The following is a 23,995-nucleotide window of genomic DNA, read 5'->3' as shown; positions in this document are numbered from 1 at the left end:
AGCTGAAAGGCACTGAATTCTGCCAACAGCTCTAATGAGGTCAGAAGCAGATTCTTCCCCAGAGCGTCCAGATGAGAGCCCAGCCTGGTCAACACCTGGATTCCAGTCTCTGAGACCCTGAGCAGAGAATCCAGCCCTGCTGCAGTCAGACTTCTGACTTACAGAACTGTGGCTAATAAATGAGTATGGCTTAAATCTCTACGTTTGTGGTGATCTGTTACACAGATATAGGGGGAAAAAAAATATACAGGGACCATTCTTGAGTCCAAATGCCAGAGAAAGTGCTAGAGGAGTTAATTGTTTCCTTATTTCCTTTGTACATAGTTTTTTCTTCTGTCATTGCTTCTGTTAACACGTGTACACTATTGTTATTGAAAATAACTCATCTTGCACTGTTAACACGTCCTTACCCACCAGTATGGTGAAGCATATCTCATCCAGTTCTCACAGCAGCATTATTATTCTTAAGGAAAGCTCGAGCTCACAAGCTAATAACTAAAGAATTACAACTGAAGATTGTACTTACCGACTGAGTCATTGTTTTTTGAAGAATGCTACTACTCGAAGGTGGCTTAGTCCAGAAGTCCTTCTAACTGCAGCCACAACTGTGCTGGAATCTCAGTCCTCAACTGGTCTAGGACAGTGGCAAGAAACTGTTAGTCACACAAGATGCAGAATGGTTTTGATTTGCCATCACACTTAACTGCTGTTTATTATGAATGGCAGGTATTGAATTCTGTACCCCCAAATCCATAGGATGAAGTCCTAATCATTGGTACCTCAGAATGTGACCTCATTTGGAGATATGATCTTTTTATTTTTAATTGAAGGATAATTACTTTGCAATACTGTGTTGGTTTCTGTCATACACCAACATGAATTAGCCATGGGTATACATATGTCCCGTCCCTCTTGAATCTCCCTCGCACTTCTCACCCCATCCCACCCCACACCTTTAGGTTGTCACACAGTACTGGTTTGAGCTCTGGAGTCACACAGCAAATTTCCACTGGCTATCTATTTTACATATGGTTCAGTTCAGTTCAGTTGCTCAGTCGTGTCCAACTCTTTGCAACCCCATGGACTGCAGCACGCCAGGCTTCCCTGTCCATCACCAACTCCCAGAGCTTGCTCAAACTCATGTCCATTGAGTCGGTGATGCCATCCAACTATCTCGTCCTCTGTCATCCCCTTCTCCCACTTTTAGTCATTCCCAGCATCAAGGTCTTTTCCAATGAGTCGGTTCTTCGCATCAGTGGCTAAAGTATTGGAGTTTCAGCTTCAGCACCAGTCCTTCCAATGAATATTCAGGACTGATTTCCTTTAGGCAGTGTATATGTTTCCATGCTTCTCTCTCCGTTTGTTGCACCCTCTCCTTCCCCTCCTCCCCATGTTCATATGTCTGCATCTCCATCACTGCCCTGCAAATAAATAGTTTCATCAGTACCATCTTTCTAGATTCCATACATATTCATTAACATATAATATTTGTTTTGGAGATACAGTCTTTAGAGAAGTAATCAAGTTAATCAAGAATTAATCAAGACCTAAATTAAGGTCATTAGTTTGGGCCCCCAGGCAATATGACTGGTTTCCCTTATTGCAAAGGGGAAGGTCAGGCCTGCAGCTTTTAGCCCTTGGCTGTTATCCTGAGATCATTATCTCAAGATAGTACAAGACTGGGAGACTGCAAGACCAGGAGACTGCAAGACCTTGAGACCATTAGCCAATAGTGGGCCAGCAATGGTCCTCGAGGAGGAGAGCGTGGTGAGAGAAGGATTGCTGCCTTCTCCCAGGGGCCCTTTGAGCCCTCTAGTCTTCAGTTGGCAGGTGAGCTGGAGGGTTTGGGGGCAGGCTGAAGGCTGTGTCCCACAGAACTCCAGAGCCCCGGCCATGGCTGGCCGTGCTCAGGCCTTGAATCAGTGGTAAACTTCTCTCCCATCCCCACCTCTGTGCCTTAAAGGTGGGATTGGTCTCCATGGGTTGTGATCAGAGGTACCCAGCCCACTTTGGGCAGCCTAAGAAGCTTGGCTGGGTCCTGGGGGCCTGGTTCTCTCAGTGGTGATGGCTGGGCAGGGTCTGGAGGCCTAGCCCTGAAGGCCCTGAAATCTGCCTCTTTAGCTGGGCCTTGGCACTGGCAGAAAGACTCAGACTGGGTGCTGGACAAATACTCCTGGGCATGAGTAAATCCCCTCCTCTCAGCCAGGACCTGGGCCTTGGAGGGTAAAATTCAAGCCTTGGGATCGTGCCCTTTCTTATTAGACCAGAGAATAACAATAGCATTGGTTTTGGTGGAAGTTTACAGGAACATCATGAAACCTTTCTTTACTCCAGACTCCAACATTTTAATATCATTTGGACTCACTTGCATTCAATAACAAAGTGAAGAAACAGGGAGAAGATGGCCACTTACAAGTCAGGGTTCAGATCAGTTCAGTTGCTCAGTCGTGTCTGACTCTGCAACCCCATGGACTGCGGCACACCAGGCTTCCCTGTCCATCACCAACTTCTGGAGCTTGCTCAAACTCATGTCCATCAAGCTGGTGATGTCATTCAACCATCCCAGGGAGAGAGGCCTAGAATAGATTCTTCCCTCACAGCGCTCAGTAGGAATCAACCCACCTGACACCTTGATTCTGAACTTCTAGCCTCCAGAATGTTGAGACAGTAAAGGTAGCCTATTTATGCCACCCAGTCTGTGGCACTCGGTTAAGGCAGTTCTAGCAAGCTAACATAGCGGGTATGTGCTCTCTACAAGCAACCTCCAGTTGGGCTTCACTGGTGACTCAGATAGTAAAGAATCTGCCTGCAATGCAGGAAACTTGAGTTTGATCCCTGAGTCAGGAAAATCCTCTGGAGGAGAGCATGGCAACCCACTCCAGTACTCTTGCCTAGAGAATTCCATGGACAGAGGAGGGCTACATGGAGGGTTACCATACATGGGGTCTCAGAGTCAGACATGACTGAGCAATTAACACCTTCACCCTCTCTACAAATTACACCTTTTCTTGAATCTTATAAGCAGCAGATGTACATATTTACTTTACCTGCCTGGACCCTTGAAAAGACTTGCGTTTGTTGGCCCTAGCAGTGAACTTGGATGAACAGTCCAGACCTACCCTTCCCTTTGAAGAGCACTCTATGATCCCTTCATTCTAGTTTGCCCTGGACTTTCTCAGTTTTGGCACTAACCATCCTGTGTCCTGAGAACCTCTCGGTCCCAGGCAAACTGAAATGGCTAATCTATGTCCTTTCCTGCCAGAAAGCCTTAATTGGAATTATACCAATCAATCAGAGAAGTTCTAAGAATGTTGAACACCCCAAATGCAGGGTTGATATCTTGATCTCCTTGCTCCCAGGGGACACATGGCCTCCTAACCAAATTTTCCAGCCTCCTCTTTAATGTTCTCTTCTCTGAACTCACAGTAATAGAAAAGAGTGACTACTTTAAGCTGCTTTACCACGTATTCCCAGAGCAATGTGTAGTGCCTTGTGTTAAATCAATGCAAACAAGGCAGACTGTTGAAATTATTCTTTTAGAGCAAGTAAATGCTGCTCCAAGTCAGCTTACTACCTCCAATTAAGTCAATATGTTGCTGGCATTTTGAAATGGAATCTTTCTCACAAAGAAAATTTTAAAGTTCTACTACCATTCCCCATTATGTTGAGAACTCTGGGAGCAGAGACTGTGACATGTTCATTCCTTTGGCTCTGTAATGCCCAGAATCATTCCCAGCAAATGTCAATAAGGTTTTATGGAATGAGTCCAAGAATGAAATAACTAGGGCCTAGACAGGGGATTTGGGAACAGAACACAAAGGAATTGTTGGATTAAGTTAAATTTATCAGAAAAGTGTTGTGACTGGGGCACAAAGCTGAAAAAAAGCCCAAATTTTTAGATTTCAGAAACAAACAGGCAGCAGGGGAACCATGGACAAGGAGGGCGAAAGCGCTGCTTCTTCAAGTGAATTTAAACTTGAAAACTAAAATTTTCTTAGAGGATTGTAAAAGAAATTTCAGAAATAGAGAAGTCAGAGAGATGTAATGCAGTTTGAGAGGTGCCTATGAATATAAGATAGATATATATTTGAAACATAAGGAGCTCTTAGAGGTACTTAGGATCCCAAGGAAATAGTCCTCCAGAAAGGATCATAATCAAATTAAAGGGGATTATGCAACAGGAGCCAACAAAGAAGAAACTTAAAGAGATAAATGGAGAAAGAAGAAACTTAAAGAGATAAATGGAGAAATAAGAAAAAAGTTATTGTGTCAAACCAGGCAGTTTACAGTATTGTCAAATATGGAGAAAGGAGGATAAGAATATACACTGATTTAGGTATGTCTGGTCACTTTTTAATTGAAATGTTTTCTGTAAAATGGAAACAGTGGAAATCCCAATAAAGAACCACAAAATTTGAAAAAAGTAGGAAGTGACTGTAGGAATATTTTGTTTGATCAAGATAAAACGGACAGAGAAAGTATTGGATTGGCCAGAAAGTTCATTCAGGCTTTTCTGTACGACATTATGGAAAAACCCAACTGAACTATTTGGCCAACCCACTAAAAGCATACAATTTGGGTACATAAGGACAGAAGCCATACCTCCACGTATTTGCATATAACAGGACAGGAAGTGATGGAGGACAGATACAACAACAAAAGAGAAAGCAGGAAGCACAAGCATAGGGACAAAGTTGAGGGCAGGTGGGTGCGTGAATAATAGGTATGTCCCTGGAGAACAGCTGGCTTATCATTATGGTATTGGGAGATGTGGGAGAGTGAAAAAAGATTAGGAGACACAATCAATGATGTTTGCCCAGAAGGGCACCTCAGGAGTAGAAAGAAAGCTGAACATGGTAGAAAATTATATATTCCTTCACCTTGATTGGCCTTGTCATTCTTATAAACTTTTGTTTTAACTGTATTCTTGAGTAGGCAGTATTGCACTAGATCACAGTCATGCATTTTGGATTATTGAATATTTTACAATAAATATCATGATTTGGGTACTAAATTATGCTGTGTACTCAGTAATCTCAATTATGAAACATAATTTTCCAGACTATAGCAATTTTCCAGTTCAATAGCAGGCTACATTCACATTAACAAAGTCTTAAAAGCCTACACATATAAATCCCAAATTGAAATATCATTGATACCATGCAATCTTGGGTTTGGAAGAAATGGAAAGATTTAAGAAGTGCTCCTTTCTTTTGCTAGTTGACATTATGAGGTTAAGTAAAGTTATAGAGACTTCCAACTGAAGGGAAGCTTTTCTTTCTTGAACATTTTTCTTCTACTTTGTTATTCCTACTTTCAATCTAAAAACTCAGTATAGCCTTGACATAGCTTAAGTTTGTTTATTATTTTCACTTATTTTCCTCATCTTAAGAATTCTAAGAGAGAGGAGGCAAGGAGGAGTCCTCTTCAAACTTCTACACTAATGCTGCTTTCATTGAGTAGCTTTCAATTAACTGGCATCTGAGCCCCAGACCTATACACATCTCCTGGAAAAAAATCAAAATTTCAAATAAATGCCCAGTAAGCATGCTCAGTAAAAGATGTCCAGGTGTTTATTATCAAGATTTTGTTTTCACACAAATTAGGTTTCTGGTTTCATAGTTTTCCTTTTTTACTATTAGGAGACAGCAGACATAAATGTAACAAGTTATTAGAAAGTAGAATATTTCTAATAAAATGAATATTGCCTTGTTTCTGTTATTGATGATCTCTCTCCTTTTGTTGGTACTGAATGGCAACTATTAAATGATTTTTTATATGAATTCTTTGCTAAGCTCTCTGAGGTTGCAAGGAAAAGACAAATTAGATATTAGGTTATTATAAAGATACCCTAGAACGTAAAAAAGCATGGAAACCCAACACAGCAGCTATATTTATTCAGAAGTGCATTGTGACATTGAGGTCCATGAAGAACCAGAACAAAGGCCGATTTTCACTCAGGATATTTCAGACTGAGGCCTAGAAACCCACCTTTTATCGAGGCAGCCTCCCATTAATGAGGTTATCCAATATGGAACACCCCAATTGGGCTGAATTTTGTACCAAGCTATCTCAGTAGCAGATGGCATACCGTATGTCCAAACCATATAAATTTACTTTATGCAGGGCATCTATCTGTGGCTGAATCCCTCGGTGCTGTATCTATTTAATTTTATGCACCTGGCATAAACCATGGTCTCTTAAACAGAAGCTCATTTCCTTAGAAAGGGTCTGAAAGCTACACGTACCCACCATTCCTCTCTGGCTTTATTGCTTCTGGAGGTAGGTGCTGTCTAAATAACAAAACATCAGTTCTCAAACATGAATATGTAAGATTAACCTGTAATGTTTATTTAAAACGTGGATGTCGATCCGCAGTGCCTGCATGCTTTTATTGAATAGATCTAGAGGGAAACAAGGGTGTCCATTTTTAAAAAGCACCTCCAGTGCTTTGATAAAGCTGATGAAGATAGTAGAGGGCCATACTTTGAGGAATTCCTAATAGAGAAGACTCAGGATTTGATGTTTTCTTGGTGTGCTTTGCTTTGTCCAGAATTCAGTTGAAGTTATTCAGAATTTAATTTTGTCATATAATCTTGCCCTAAGATTCTTTAAACACTTCAGAATAGGAATCAGAAACACTTTGCTGCTGCTGCTGCTGCTGCTAAGTCGCTTCAGTCGTGTCCGACTCTGTGTGACCCCAGAGACGGCAGCCCACCAGGCTCCCCCATCCCTAGGATTCTCCAGGCAAGAACACTGGAGTGGGTTTCCATTTCCTTCTCCAGTGCATTTAAGTGAAAAGTGAAAGTGAAGTCGCTCAGTCGTGTCCGACTCTGCGACCCCATGGACTGTAGCCCACCAGGCTCCTCCATCCATGGGATTTTCCAGGCAAGAGTACTGGAGTGGGGTGCCATTGCCTTCTCCGCAGAAACACTTTAGATACCCATAGAAAGAGAAGAGAGAAATAAAGGGGGGGGGTGTTAGATGTTACCTATCACATCAAGATTAGAAAAAAATTATATATCAGAAATGATTCTGTGCAAAGTGGCCATAATTCACCATCACCAGCACTTCTAAACTGTTAGACGCTGTTAGAATGGGGGCCATTAGAAGACTCCATCCAGCTGGACTTGGAAACTTGATGAGATCGTAGCCCAGTGACAGATGGTAGCATGGAAAATAACGCAAAGCACAACTAAATGATAGCTGGAAATGAGGGTTCATACTGGGAGGTAACACACCATGATCCTTAACTAACTAATGAGAAATTAAGTTCATTTAACTAAACTTGTCTAAGCCTTCAGTATTAGGTTGTGTCAAGTGTTAGGAAAAAAAAGAAAAAAAACTTTGCCTAACAAGAATAGACCATTTCTTTTATAAAGAACTTAAACATAATGATTTGTCTTCTTATGTGGATGGTTAGATATTTTCATTACCAAGCTTTTCTTGCAATACTTTTTAATCGATTACTTCTGTTTAAAGGGTAAGTGTTTATAAAACATCAGTGGGAAATTTTGCTGCTAGATAGTCATATAAAACTTATGAATCGTTTGTTAGGAAGCAGTAGAGGTGATCTCTCCTCTACATGTAACTGGACCTAGAAGATTAAATGGGTAATACTCCTAAAATATTATAGAAAGTTTCATTAAAACTAGGTGATTCAGCATATAGGATTTGGAGAAGCGATGTTTGTCAGCAAGATGGGAAGATGGGCACTGGAGAAAAGATCAGAAAGGCTGAGCATGAAAGAAACTAGAGTTGATTAAGAACTAAGACAGCACAGGAGCCCAATAACAGAGTGGTTGAGAGCATAGATATTTTTTTCTCTCTTCCCCCTGCCCTCCCAGGTTTATAATCCTAACTCTTCCCTATCTCTAAAGCAGTGATAATAACAGTATCTGTTTCACAGGACAGCTGCAAATAGTCAATGAGCCAACATTGGTGAAGAGTTTAAGCCAGAGCCTGACACATAGTAAGTTTCAAGTAGCTCTTGGCTCTTATTATTAACAGGAGACTCCTGCTACTCTAAGACAGGGGTTTTAAATAATAAAACCTTCCCCATAGGCAAGCCAAATCCCTTCTTCTCTTTCAATTTAAACTCATATTCTCTTATTCTGTCATTTATGGCAATAGGGATTAGCCAGACACTTTTCTCTGCATGATGACCCTTCACACTCTGAATAGTTTCATGCAATCGGAAACATTTGTGGATGTAGAGCTCTTCAGGGGAAAATGTGTCCCAATCTAATTTCACAAAGTAATGTCAGGAAGGAAACAATCAATGAGGTTACTCCAAATCAAAGTGGTTTAGGGAAACTCTTTTAATCCATCTTTAGGCCAGTAAAGCATAGAGACTCACTGATGTACAAGAGATGCATAAGAAAGGTGTTCTTACATCTGTGTTTCTTACTATATATTGAGGTAAAATGAAAGATTGAGAAAAGGTCTGATCTACTAAATCAGAGTCTTCTACAGTCTGCTTCTGTATTAGGCTATCAGAATATTAGTTTTGAACCCTGGGTTTTATAATCCATGATTTTACTTTAGTCTAATCTTGGTTTTCAGTACAGTTCAGTTCAGTTCAGTCGCTCAGTCGTGTCCAACTCTTTGCGACCCCATGAATCGCAGCACGCCAGGCCTCCCTGTCCATCACCAGCTCCTGGAGCTCACTCAGACTCATGTCCATCGAGTCAGTGATGCCATCCAGCCATCTCATCCTCTGTCGTCCCCTTCTCCTCCTGCCCCCAATCCAGCCCAGCATCAGAGTCTTTTCCAATGAGTCAACTCTTCGCATGAGGTGGCCAAAGTATTGGAGTTTCAGCTTTAGCATCATTCCTTCCAAAAAACACCCAGGACTGATCTCCTTAGACATATTTAGATTCTCACAAACCCAGCAAATCTTTTACCCATTTTAAGTATTCACTAAACATTAGTGCTCAATGAATCCATAGTGGTCAAGTCAGAAATTTAGGAACTAACTAACTTATGATTTCTGAGCTGTTTATTGAAAATAATGGCAACTGGTGAACATCACACAGTGGTGTACATTCCACATATATGCTGTTTTTTTCAAACAGTGCAGACATATAGTAAATACAACGGAAACCACATTGTCTTTAATGAGCCCTGAGGGTGCTCAAGGGCCAGTTGGGGGATGTGTGGGTGAGGTATTCCGGGGCCTTGTGTGTGAGGTTCTTGGTGGAGTCAGTAGGACCCAAGTCTCCTTACTGCCCTCTGAGAGTCCTCTCTCTTCTTCTCCCTCCCTCATTTTCTCCCTCCTGTCCTGCAGCTTCTGACTCAGTGCTCTATGAAGCTTGTGCCTCACTCATGCATCTACATTCCCCCATTGGAGAAATCATGGATCAGGAAGTTCCCACTTGGTCCTAACCTGTGCCAATTTTGGCAGGGTTTGACATGGGGTCTAGGGAGTGACCCAGGTAAATTTCCTCCTATCCTCTATAATGCTTCCAGACTTACATTGTTTTTCTCCAGTGGTGTGCTGAACTTCTCCACTAGAAACCTAGAAAACAAAAACTCTCTCATCCATCCATGACTGGTCCAAGACACTGTTCTCCAGGAACTCCCAAACTGCAGTAAAGAGGGGCAGGAGCCAGTTCACAGGCCACGGCTGGAGTGCACAGACAAAGGCACTTTGATCTGTGGATCGATACCAAGTTGTGGTTGTTGAGGGCGAGGGATGTAACCAGAGTCTTAGCCAGCCACACTGCTGACATCATCCTCAAACATATACTTGACTCATGCAGGTTCCTCCCTAATGGAGCAATATGTTTCGTTCCCTGTGTTATATCATCAAGTCACCATTCTCCATGGAATCAATACTGGCCTCAGGCCTTCCCTGACTTCATTCTCATTGAGTTCTGAGGTTGTTTCACAATTAGTCAAATCCCTGTAAGAAATAAATCAGAGCCTTTGACAGCACTATAGACCCAGTGCTTCTATAGTGATATAGAAGCACTATATATTCTATACTTCTTTTCAAGTAGCATCAGGATATGTTTTACATATTAAACATTAATATACACAATTCTTCTGTTGTTTACCATAACAAAAATTTGAAAGATATGTAACAAAAGACAACTAGAATGCTTCAGGGTGATTTTCCCCTAAGAAGTCCATAAAGTTAAAAAAAATTTTATCATTCATGTCATCTCTCCCATATGTACTTGGGAAATGGTAAAAGAGCTGCAAATTACTAGAGATCATGTGATATGAATCTAAATATTAGAATCTAATGACTAAAAACCATGTGAATTACAACTGTACAATAATCTTCCAGTAATAGCAAGAGCTTAAGTGTTTCCCTTGCATGTTGAATTCTTTAACTGTAAGTTTAATCTGTTATTTTATGTTCTACAGAATTTTACTTTGCTTTTATTTATGTTTGTTTTCATCTTCTATGTTTATGGCTTAGGCAGTTCCTTACTGAATTGTCACCTGCAGGTAAGGTTGGTGAATAACTGCTGATGATATTTGAACTATAGAGAATATACAAGTGCCCCATTTATTCCTTCATTGCATGAACTTTATACTCTTTTAAAATTAAAACATTTCATATCCATTATTCTCTTATTAAAGTTCAAATATGATGCTTAGAATAAATGATGTTTTAAGTTGTTATCACTCAGTCACTACCTCACCTTGTAATCAATTTAGTAAATATGCATAGTTCATGGAATCTTAAGTAGGTAAGTTTTATAACATATTCAATTCATCTTTTCATGAATTTATTATTTTTAGTGATATTTATTAAGAAAACTGTGTTTTAGCTTTCAACCAAATTAAAGCAGATTTATAGGCAATTCCGGATAGGCTAATGAACATTTATTTCAGTCATAAAGTGAAGTCACTCAGTTGTGTCCAACTCTTTGTGACCCCTTGGACTGTAGCCTACCAGTCTCCTCTGTCCATGGAATTTTCCAGGCAAGAGTACTGGAGTGGGTTGCCATTTCCTTCTCCAGGGGATCTTCCCAACCCAAGGATGGAACCTGGGTCTCCCACATTGCAGGCAGACACTTCACCATCTGAGCCACCAGGGAAACCCTGTAAAGGGTTTCAGTTATAGACTTTAAAAAAAAATAAAATATAAGGTTGAGAGGAGGAGGCAGGAAAATTAACTGAAACTTCAATGGTACTTACAAAATAAATGTAATATGAACTTAGATTGGTAGGTCCAAGAATCAAACACTAAAACCTAAAATGGAAATTTAATAAACTCTTTTCAACTGTTACAAATTACTCAAGTAAAGAACAACTCTATAGAAAGGAAGCAATGCACACACACAGGACCAACAAATGTTAAAAATTTCCACTAAGTTTTTAAAAATAAAATGTACTTTAAGACAGCAATGTGAAGTTTCTACCTCAATTTGTCATATTTTAAAAGTTGAAACAACAATTGCACTGAGAAAAAAACAGGTATGCCTTACATCGATGGAGGGAATGTTAACTGATATAGCCTTCTTGGCAACTGGATGATAAATATGTACACAAACTTACTGGCAATTTAAAAATACATACCAAATAACTTGACATACATGTTTATTAAGTCAGAAATACCTCTCCCAATAAAGCTATTCTGAGGAAATAATATATCTGCAAAAATGTAGCCGTGTTAAACTCTGTAAATAATCTGGGTGAGTAACTATGTCATAAATTATTGGATAGCCTTTTAAAGGCTCAGATGGTAAAGAATCTGCCTGCAATGCATGAGACCTGGTCCGATCCCTGGTTGGGAAGATCCCCTGTAGACAGAAATGGCAACTCACTTCAGTATTCCTGCCTGGAGAATTCCATGGACAGAGGAGCCTGGTGGGCTACTAGCACTTTCACTTTCAGCCTTTTAAAATGATGTTTACATATTTGCTGATGAAACGTATTTGTTGGCATGTAAAATTATTTTAAATTATTGCTAATGTGAAAAAAATCATTTTTAAAAGAATATAAATATCTATGCATATAAATATAAATAGATGTAATTTGGGGAATACATACCTGTGTGGTGGGAATTTGTGTAACATCTTTTTTTTTTTTAACTTTGGTTCATCTATATTTATAATTTTGTTCAGTGAACATGTACTTCAAGTTTTTTTAAGTAATCTAATAATTATTATATACAAATGGAATATACCTTAAATATATCATGCCCCTCCCAAAAGATCTCAAGTTGTGATCCTTTTTAATGAAAGAAAATTAGAAAATATATTAGAAACTCTTTAAGCCACACACTCAGTGTATTGTCCTCATCTCTGACAACTATTTTTGTTCACCCAGGTGGTAGAGCCCAACTCCTGTATTTATAATGGCTAATGCTGCTGTTACCAAATGTGGATATTGTGCAAACAAAGCCACTCAAGGTTTCCTCCTCTTCTGGAAACTGGAATTCATATTGACCCCAAAGCAGGTGTGTTATATAAAAAGGTAGAGAAAATAAATTTACTAAGAGAGAAAGAAGATGAAAAAAGAGTAGAGAAGATGGGAGATGTACCAGAAAGAAAAAAAAAACGACTAATCTTAGTTTCAGACTGTTTTCTAAAGCTGATCAGGCCTGATTGTACTTCCTGTTCCAGGATTCCAGGAAAAAAACTATATTCCACTATAGTCTATTTTGTTCTTCACCTAGTTTAAGTGAGTTTTTGTTACTTGCAAAGAAAAAACATAAGTTAAGAAATGGTCTATCAATTAAGAAAATAGGAATCATACCAACTATTTTAACAAGTGAATGTAACAGAAGGAATTGACTTAAGAGATAGTGGAGAGCTGAAAGATGAGTAAAGGAACACTGGAGTATGGTACGGAGAAGGCAATGGCACCCCACTCCAGTACTCTTGCCTGGAAAATCCCATGGACGGAGGAGCCTGGTAGGCTGCAGTCCATGGGGTCGCTAAGAGTCGGACACGACTGAGCGACTTCACTTTCACTTTTCACTTTCACGCATTGGAGAAGGAAATGGCAACCCACTCCAGTGTTCTTGCCTGGAGAATCCCAGGGATGGGGGAGCCTGGTGGGCTGCCATCTATGGGGTCCCACAGAGTCAGACATGACTGAAGCGACAGCAGCAGCAGGAGTATGACAGAGGAAGCTACCACCCCTAGAGCTGAGATGACAGAAAGAAGAGAGTGGGAATCCTAGAAAAACTAGTAGTTTGAGGACAGACTGGCTGGGGCTTGTAAGTCACAATCCTAGAGGATAGATGTCAAGGAGCTGAGATTCAGATATGCAAGGATAGGATGCCAGCCAGCTGGTGCTGGTCTCCTGGAGAAGGCAAAATGAAGCAGATTGCTTAATCTGGGGAGATGTAGAAACTAGAACCAACTGCTGCTGTACCTACTGCCAAGGTGAAAAATCATTGCTCAGGTGATGTTGACAGTCACAAGAAGCAAGACAGGAAAGAACATGCCCCCATTTTCTGCTCCAGTCTCCAAAGACAAGGAGACAGTCGTCAAAACAGAGAAGTGATTTGCAGAGCCCTGGCCCTAGTAAGGCAAGGCAGAGTATAAAAGAGTCGGTTTAAAACAGAAACAAGATGACTTAATAACAAGTAACTATGGTAAAAGTACATTTTATTTTGCTTCTTGATTTTATGTTGATGCCAAATACACAGTCTAAAAATACTTTCAAAATGAATGAATAACTCTGTAGAGAAATCATAGGAACTGCTCAATAGATAAATGAAAAAATTCAGGGAAAATTTGCTATTTTGGCAGCCTGTGTCCTACTAAAAGTCTTTTAATTAGCTTTGTTTAGCCCTAAATATAATCAAGTTTGTGAATTTAGAAGCAATTTAGCATGTTTCAGTTGAATAAAAATGAAAAAACAAGTTGATAACTTTTTGTTCCCATTGAATTCCAGTAGTACCAAAATGAGTGTAAGACCAGGAAGTCAAAAATTAAATGGTAACTATGTGAGATGATGGATGTATTAATGATGGATATGATGTTAATTGCTTTGATTATGGTAATAATTTCACAATGTATGCATATATCAAAACATCCATTGTATTCCTTAAATATATACAATTATTCATAAAAAAATTAAAAACTAAATACTCCTAAATCTATTGAAGAAATTGAATCAATTACTTTAATAAAATAAAATCACATTCTTCAAAAATTTCACTAGTGACAATTCCCAAGTATTTAGGCAAGAAATAATATTAATCAATTTTAGATAAACTCTTTAAAAGAGCAGAAAAGTAAATATTTTCCATATGCTTTATACCAACATAGATATTACAAAAAAGTGAAAGTATAGACCACTCTCTTGCAAATGTAGATGAAAAAATCCTTTTAAAAGTTGTTAAATCAAATATAGGCTTATATGAGAAGAATAATGCATCATAACTAACTGGGGTTTATCCCAGGAATGCATCAAAAATTAATTAATGTGTTTTCTACCTTAACAGGATGAAGGAGAAAAAAATGATAATTTTAAGAGATGTGAAAAAGGTATTTGATAAAGTTCAACACCTACTCGTGATTTTTAAAAAATCTTAGCATACTGGGACTAGAAAGGAATGTTCTTAAACTTATAATGATTGTCTATGAAAACCCCATGGAGAAGGCAATGGCACCGCACTCCAGTACTCTTGCCTGGAAAATCCTATGGACGGAGGAGCCCGGTAGGCTGCAGTCCATGGGGTCGCTAAGAGTCGGACACGACTGAGCGACTTCACTTTCACTTTTCACTTTCACGCATTGGAGAAGGAAATGGCAACCCACTCCAGTGTTCTTGCCTGGAGAATCCCAGGGACGGGGGAGCCTGGTGGGCTGCCATCTATGGGGTCGCACAGAGTCAGACATGACTGAAGTGACTTAGCAGTAGCAGCAGTATGAAAACCCCATAACTAATATTGCTAATTTATTGGAAATATTGCAAATATTGCAAAAACTATTAGAAAAAGTAAATGCTTCAATCTGAAGTCAGGGATAAGATTCAAACGCCTACTCTCACCACTGTTATTCAGCACTGTACCAGAGGTCCTGGCATGTATAAAAAGACAAGTAAAAGAAATAAAAGATACAAAGATCAAAAAAGAGGGAGCAAAACTGTTTATTTGCACATGACATATGTGTGTATATTTGTTAATCCAGATAAAACATATACAAAAACTATTAGAACTAATAAATGAGTTTTGCAAAGTTGCAGGATTAACAAGGTTAATAAACAAATATCAATTTTATCTTCTGTGCTGGCAATGAATCAGTAGAAAGTAAAATATTAAATCAAAATCATTTACAACAACATCAAATACCTAAAATTAAATCTAACAGAAACTGTGAAAGATCTCTATGATAAAAATTTTAAAACTTTATTAATAAAAAATTAATTAAGCATGGCATTCACCATATTTATAGTTTGGGCGACAATATTTTTAGGATGTCAGTCCTCCCCAAATCAACCATGATTTTAAGGCAATACCATCCAAAAGTGTAGAAAGGTGTGTGAGTGTTGGTCAGGGTGTAAACGGCAAGGTGTTTCTAAGAGTCACATAAAAACTCAAAGAAACGAATAGACAAGACAAGCTTGAAGCAAATGAACTTGGAGAACTTTCAGTATAATATTTCAAGATTTACTATCATGCCACAATAATTAAAAATATGGCATTGTACAAGGGAAAATAAATGGAACAGGGGAATCAAATAGCCATTAGCACCACAGCAATTCAGTGGGAAATTAATAGTTTTTCAATAAATTGGTCTGAATAATTGGATATCTATATAAAATTTTTAAAAGCCCTTAACTTCCTACTTCATAAACTATATAAAAATTAAATATATGTATCAAAGGCAAATGTGAAAGGTAAATAAATAAAGCAAATAGAAAAAAATAGAGGACAGTATCTTTAGTATTTTGGGATAGACAAATACTTCTTAATATTGCACACAAAGAGCAGTAGCAATTAAAAAATGGATTTGTTGGACTGCATTAAAATTAAGAACTTGTAATCATCATCAAAAGATACCATTATATGATATGAAAGCATTACTGGTGAATGATATTTTCAGTTTGTCTAACTGTCAAGGGCTTGTATCTAAGATATTTAGGAACTCAAATATTTAGGAACTCAAAAAAAAATGAGGGTTAGGTTAGGGTTATCTGTATAAAGACAGATAACCCAAGAGAAAATCAAGCCATAAACTAAAACAGGCATTGCAAAAAGAGGAAATTGAAATGACTAATAAATGTATAAAAATATGTTCAATTTTAAATGTCAACATGAAAAGAACAGACAAAGATGACAAGGATGCGGAACAATTGAAGCTGTCATACAGTGCAGTAGTGATGTTATCACTTGGAAAAACTGTTTGGAAATACCTACTAATGTGAAATTTACACACATGTTATCAAGCTTCTATTCCTTGATATGTAGCCACCATGTTATGAATGTTAATATGAAGAACATATATAAGAATTATTCATAGCAGTGCTGTTTTAGTAGCCCTAAATTGGACAAATATAAATGTCTATTTGCAATAAAATTGATAAATAAATTGTGGTATTATTTTTTAAAGGAACACTACAGAACAATGACAATGATCAAATTACAACTTCATGCAACAGTCTAAATATATTGCTATATTGTTAAAAGAGAATATATGCTAAGATTCCATTCATAAAAAGTCAAAAAGAAAAAGAAAAAACCAGACAAAACTAACCAGTTCTTTTTAGTCAGCATATTGATTGCCCTTGTAATGGGAAGAGAGGCTTGATGCAGCATAAAGAGGCCCTGAGATTCTGGTAAAGTACAGAGTATGTGGGTGTGTTCACTTTGTGAAAACACATTGCTGCTGCTGCTGCTGCTGCTAAGTCGCTTCAGTCGTGTCCGACTCTGTGTGACCCCATGGATGGCAGCCCACCAGGCTCCCCTGTCCCTGGGATTCTCCAGGCAAGAACACTGGAGTGGGTTGCCATTTCCTTCTCCAATGCATAAAAATGAAAAGTGAAAGTGAAGTCGCTCAGTCGTGTCCGACCCTCAGCAACCCTATGGACTGCAGCCTTCCAGGCTCCTCTGTCCATGGGATTTTCCAGGCAGGAGTACTGGAGTGGGGTGCCATTGCCTTCTCCGAAAAAACATTAAGCTACTCTTAATAGCTTAAGATGTGTTGATTTGTGTATTTTTAAAATGTCTGTTATAATCCAATCATATTTGCCTTAGCAAACCTGAATGGAAGCACTAAGCAGTTAATTAAAGAGAAATGAGGAATAATGAGATAACTGGAAGACAGATCCAAAGAAACTTGATAAAATCAGAAGACAAATAGAAGCAATTAAAAGATGCAGAAAGTAAAATGACATGTGCTAATGTATAGAAAATGGGGGCTTCCCTGGTGGCTCAGATGGTAAAGAATCTGCCTGTAATGCTGGAGACCCAGGTCCAATCCCTGGATCAGGAAGTCTCCCTGGAGAAGGGCATGGCTACTCACTCCAGTATTCTTGCCTGGAGAATCCCATGGACAGAGGAGCCTTGGCGGCTGACAGTCCATGGTGTCGCAAAGCATCGGACATGACTGAGTGACTAACACACACACACAATGTATATAAAATAGTATTCCAGAAGGATACAATAGAAAGGGAGAACTCATATTGGAAAAGGTAACAGTTCATCATTTACTAAAGCTGATGAAAAATTAGAATGTTCAGTTTGAAGAACCACAAGAAATCCAAATGAGGATAAATAAAAATCAACACACACTTCAAGTGTTATGAAATACAAAACACCAACAGACACCTATATACATACACTCAAAATTTAAGCAGCAAGAGACAGAAAAATTACCTTAAAAAGGAATGACAATTATCCTGGAAGCCAGAAAACTGTGGAAAAATATCTTTCAATCTAGACATGTATACCACATGCCTGTACCCTAGAAGAAAGTAAATCTGGGAATGTGAATGTATTTACTTCTTGGAAAGGCTTAATTTACAATGTAGAAAATGGCCAAAAAGTAAGAAGAATGTTCAGAGATGTTGGACAGCTCCATCTAATGAATATCCTCTAAATCTCATCCCTTGATTGCCCAACCTCAGTGTGCTAAACATCCAAATATTCATTCTCTCACCCCAGCAGAAGAATGCTGCTTCAACAAAAGCAAAGCAAGTTAAAATATGTTCATTTCCTCCCTAAACAGGTTCAGAAAAAGCCTCCCCCTGAAGTGCCACTTTGGCACATGCAATCATGATTGCCATGAGCTAAAGGCAATCAAGACCCTGTGGCTCAAGTGAAACTTGTTTCTCCTCTAACTACTTAGAAGAATTTGGAGAGTCTTTTCCAGAATGAGAGTTATTACCAGAGACAAATTTTATCTGAGTTACCTATCTGTATTTCAGGGCAAACATCAAATTATTATGCATTTGATCTTTTTATTGTCCTGTGAATTGCCTTCTTCCTCTTTGAAACCCCAGGCCCTTTCTCCATTCCTTGGTTCAGGATGGCATACCTACCTCATTTTATGCTTCTGTCTTGACATAATTTTTTTTCCCAGTTAATCTGTGTCATGCCAATTGATTATTAGACCAGCTGAAAGAACCTTGTAAGGATGGAGGAAAATTCTTTCTCCCACACTTCCTAAAAAGGCATAATACATAAATTTCATTAGTTATTGCCTCCAACTCCAATTTCTGATTCCTAGGTCACGTGCTCTCCTCCTTGGGATTACTCACAATGATGATTTTGTCGTTTTTTAAATTAAGATATGATTAACATATAACATTATGTTAGTTTCAGGCATACAACATAATAATTTGATATTTGTATATATTGCATAATGAACAACGGAATAAGTCTAGTGGGTACCCATCACCATGCAGTTACAGTGCTATTTTGATATTTTATAATTTATCAACTAAATTCTAAAAATAATCACCAGCCACAAACCCTATATAAAATACTAGATGAAATGGGGGAAATAAAACTTGATTAATACTCTAAGTACCATTTTCATTTCTACAAATAATCACTAGACCTTAGTTGGTGAACACGACTTCCCTGCACACTATTCAATCAGTATTGCCTTTGTCCTCAGCCACCACCTCAGCTCATTAAGACTTTCTGACTGACAAAGAGGATCAACTTCATTCATTAGAGAAGTGAACAACGGATGATCCTGCCTGGGTGAAAATGCTATAATGTTCCATTAATTCTAGTGAACACCATAGTACACGAGGACACTAGGGGATCCCAAGTTTCCATCTGTGCTCCTTCCAGTCCTTATTGTTTACTTTGTACAAAATGCTCTGCAAAATGCCTTCTGCTGCTTTGCAGTATCTTGAAAATAGCATTTGTTTGGCACTACCGCTGAGAGTCTTTGGGAAACTTGAGGCCAAAAATACATATACACATTCAAAATTATCTTTAGAACAGCATAAACAATATGCCTTCTCCATCTATGTACTGCTGTTTTTAAAATGTGTAGATGCTCTGCTGATTAATAAAATACAGCTTATTTCATTATTTCACTCATTCAACTTTTGTTAAGGGGATTCAGTCCATCTCATCATGTGAAACAAATAGAGGGCTGGAATGATGACCTCAGGAACGACTGTTCTCTTACCAGAAGAAGGGTGATATCTTTTGAGGCAAAAGCAGAAAATAGCCATCCCACTATTTTCAAAATCTGTATAAGCACAGAAAAACAGGAATTAAGATTTAAGTTTTGAAAATTTGCCAATTATTATCTCTTCTACTTGAAACTCTGTATACAAATACAAAAAAGAAAATGACCACCGTGATATAATGAAGTGTGAGGAATCTTAGCTTTGGTCTTAGCAATATCACAACAGAATTATTTAGTACCTATGTAAATAAGTTTTCTCGTTCTAAAAATGGAGGGGAAGGTCAAGGAGAGAAAGAATTGAATAAGCTAAGATCTATAGTATCAAAAACTCTATCACTATCAAAATTCTATGCCTTTCGATCTTTCAAGATTTTTAATTACAAAAACTCATTTTTCCTTTTTCTTTTTAAGAAATGGATATTTTTAATATGGCAGGCTTCCCAATTATGAGTCACATATATGCCATGGGAATAATTTTATTGTCTGATATTAAGGTTTGAGTAAAATCAGAGCTGTACTATTTAATGACAAATACATAAGGAAAATTTTTTATGGAAGTCTAGATTCATATTTTGATGGGATTATTTCTCTGACCTGACTAACACATGACTTGGATGCTTTTACAAGAAAAGGATGATGTGTTAGGAATAGATTAGAGCTCATGAAAACATGTTGCACTAACATGAAGTACAGTAATCATGCATTAGAGTCTAGGAGACTAGAATCAAGCAAATGATAATTGCCATTTTCTCAGTGAACTCTAAAAAGGATGCTTTACAGCCCTGGATAGAAAGATAATAATAATAACTCTTTATTAAACATATACTATGTGACAGCTATTTTGTATGTTCTCTGTAACACTCTATTATAAACCACATGGCAGTATTGTATGTAGTGACCACCCGCTAAAATTTATGTATGAGGAAATGATGCGATTAGGGCTCAAATAGATAAATAACACAACTCACAGATCTGGTTACTGGCAGACATGGATCCATTCTCAGTTCTCTTTGATCTTATGATTCCCCTGTCATTTCCACTTTGAGACCATGACCTTTTGTGATCTCCAAAAAGGGAGTGCTATGTTCCCTGAGAAATACCTCTGTCACATTTAAATCTCAGATTTTACTTCATAAAAATCAAGTAAACCAAATGAGGGAAAGTCTACAAAAAAATGCAGAAAGGATATTGAGGAGTTGCAGCTTTTATTCTTTAGTATGTGGTGGAGTGTATGAAATTTTGACATAAAGAGCAAACTGGCTCTCATTTCTAAATCCATAAGTGCATTTGGTAGTAGTCTTGTAAAAATTGTCTTACTAGAATATCCAGCAGAAATAGAATATTTGTTTACTAATTTAGGAGCTGTTTAAAGCTAGCAGTTTATGATTTTATTTGGAGGAAGATGCCTCAGAAGCAAGCAGCACAACTAACTTAGCAGCCGAAAGTTTCTTACTTTTAAAGAATGGTGATTGTTCCTTATTAAATCAGTGGACACAGATCAGCAGAGCTGCCTCCAAAGGTAATTTTGGTCGAATGAAACCCTCAGGGAACTGAGGCAAAGGTTTCATGTTAATTTAAGTATGCCTCACAGTGCCAAAGGCAATAACGGAACCCACAGCAAGGAACATGGTAATAAATTAGCTGGATGTACATATTGGAAAAGAGAAGTCGAATAGGTAGCTAGTCCTAGTTAAACCTGGGGATTTTTTTCTATTCTCGATTTTCACAACAAAGTGATTATACAAGTGCAGGTAAATCTCAAGAGGCTGAATAAACGATTCACAAGCCAGTTGGAATGTCTCTATTTTAGATATAGTCATTGTTTTGGTAATGACATTGATTGCTTAATTCTGCCAGTTTCCTTAACAACAAAGGGAAATGGAAGCCATTCCTGTAATTGCCAGTCCCCGGCTTAAAACAGAATCCAGTTGAACTGGAATGAAAGCATGCTAGCTTTTCATTTAATGAGGCTTCTCAATCAATCAGCAATAGTTGCTGAGCGACAGCTTCAAGGATACTCCTCCAGGTAAACTCAGGTTGTTAGATTTTCTATGGAGAGCTACACCGAGTGCCTCTCAAAAATTTGGAGGGAGGGGAAATGAGTTTGCTTTAAGAGCTAAACTTTGAAATCAACATATTAAGCAGCAATGAGCAAATTTGCCTCCAAGAGATTGAATGGTTCCCCTGACTAATTGTAACCTGATTGAAAGAAAAAGCAAGTTATTTAAAGGAAGAACGTATTAATGAATGAAGAAATGAATTTGCTGGCAGGGAGGTGGGGAAACAAAGGAAGGAAGTGAAAATCCAAACATCCAGAGGAAAAGGAATCTGGTCAAAGCAAGTCTGAGGCAAATTTAATACTGGAATATTCTACCTTTGAGGACCAACACAAATCAAAAGTAGGAGGCTTAATTCTTCCTATTGTAAATAAGAGAACTTTTCTTTCTTCCCTTTTCCTAGGGTAATTACGCTAAAGTTTATAAGTTCTTTCTCTCCTTTTCAAAATGTATGTCTTTTCATTTTTGTAATTTTTTTAAAATTGGATATATTTGACCTATTTGACCTATAGATATATTTGACTTTGTGAAATGAAATATTTTCCACTCTATGCTCTACCAGTAAGCTGATGCTGCTAAGTCGCTTCAGTCGTGTCCGACTCTGTGTGACCCCATAGATGGCAGCCCACTAGGCTCCATCATCCCTGGGATTCTCCAGGCAAGAACACTGGAGTGGGTTGCCATTTCCTCCTCCAATGCATGAAAGTGAAGTCACTCAGTCGTGTTCGACTCTTAGCGACCCCATGGACTGCAGCCTACCAGGCTCCTCCATCCATGGGATTTTCCAGGCAAGAGTACTGGAGTGGGTTGCCATTGCCACCAGTAAGCTAGTCTTTTCCAAACATAAATTTCTGAGCCCAGGTGAAACAAAGCCAGCTATTTGGAAGCCATCAGCTACTTCCTCCCCAGTAAGAGCTGAGGAGCTGGGGGATGTGAGAGGTGACCATCCACCACATTTGCCTTCTGTCATGGTAAATAAGGAATTAATATGTGAACAACAAAGAGAGCAGGATTGGCCCCAGATAACTAGATGCACATAAAAGGTATGATTTCAGCAAACCCAGATGCTTTCCTCTTCCCATACATGTGAGATTTAGTTTTCTCTTAATTAACAGTAATATTTTAATATTTAGATTACCTGCTCCTTGCTGCAAACTTGTATGTAGCCTGGCTCCTCCTCTGCTTCCTCAGAGTCAGCTCTCTTGGGGTCACCTGGGATACTGTCTCCCAGGCTAGAGTCATAACATTCCCATAGAATAAAACCTAACTCTCAACTTTTAGGTTGCATGTATTTTTAAGTCAACAGCATCATATTAGCTTCAGGTATATAGCATAATGGTTTGATATTTGTATGTATAGTCTACCCTCCACATCCATGGGTTCCACATTTCTGAGGCTCAAAAATATTTGAAAAAACATTCCAGAAAGTTGAGAAAAGCAAAACTTGAATTTGCCATGCTCTGCGAACGACTTATGTATTTACGGCTACTTATGTAGGATTTACATTATATTAGGTATTATAAGTAATCTGTAGGTGATTTAAAGTATACAAGCTGTTCTTTCCCTTAAAAAAATAAAAAATAAAGTATACAGGAAGATGTGTATGTTATATGCAAATACTGTGCCATTTTATATAAGGAAATTGAATATCCCTGGGGTTTGTAATTCACTGGAACCAATCCCCAGGATACCCAAGGATGACTGTATTGAAAAATTATCACCACAATAAGTCTAGGTAATATCCATTACTGTTCACAGATACAAAATACAGTATATGTCTTCTTTTCCCAATATGTTTTATTGAGATATAATGACATACAGCACTGTGTAAGTTTAAAGTATACAGCCTAATGGTTTGACTTACATACATTATGGAATAGTTACCACAATAGGTATAGTAAACATCTATCATCTTGTTAGGCAGAATAGGAAAAAGGAGTCCAGAATGGCAGTGGCTAAAAGACAGAAGGGAAAAGCCCATGAAAATAGAACAAAGGAAGGTCCGAGGACCAGAGTGAGGAGCTCAGGTAAAACAAACAGCACTCCTGGCTAGTCCAATTTACATAGGGCAGGCCCAGGGGGAGGAGAACAAAATGTATAAAAAGAGGAGCCAAAATTTGGCCAGGGCTTCTCTTCTCTTCTCTTCGTGTCTTTTGGGTCAACCCACTCTCACACATAGAGAAGGCAATGGCACCCCACTCCAGTACTCCTGCCTGGAAAATCCCATGGACAGAGGAGCCTGGTAGGCTGCAGTCCATGGGGTCGCTGAGAGTTGGACCCGACTCAGTGACTTCACTTTCACTTTTCACTTTCATGCACTGGAGAAGGAAATGGCAACCCACTCCAGTGTTCTTGCCTGGAGAA

The 23,995-nt window shown here is 38.4% G+C and overlaps 1 long non-coding RNA gene across 1 annotated transcript; it reads right to left on the bottom strand.

Annotated features, from left to right (window-relative positions):
• Nucleotides 1–710: 710 nt before the first annotated feature.
• On the bottom strand, nt 711–22,828 carry LOC133246815 (uncharacterized). The gene is made up of 3 exons (XR_009736190.1): nt 22,770–22,828; nt 18,463–18,586; nt 711–1,421 (listed from the first exon to the last, which is right to left on the bottom strand). It is a non-coding gene; the product is annotated as an uncharacterized LOC133246815 (long non-coding RNA).
• Between the last annotated feature and the right edge of the window lie 1,167 nt (nt 22,829–23,995).

Source organism: Bos javanicus, chromosome 4 (assembly GCF_032452875.1).
Source record: "Bos javanicus breed banteng chromosome 4, ARS-OSU_banteng_1.0, whole genome shotgun sequence".
Taxonomy (NCBI): domain Eukaryota; kingdom Metazoa; phylum Chordata; class Mammalia; order Artiodactyla; family Bovidae; genus Bos; species Bos javanicus.
This window is presented reverse-complemented; position numbering and strand designations above follow the sequence as displayed.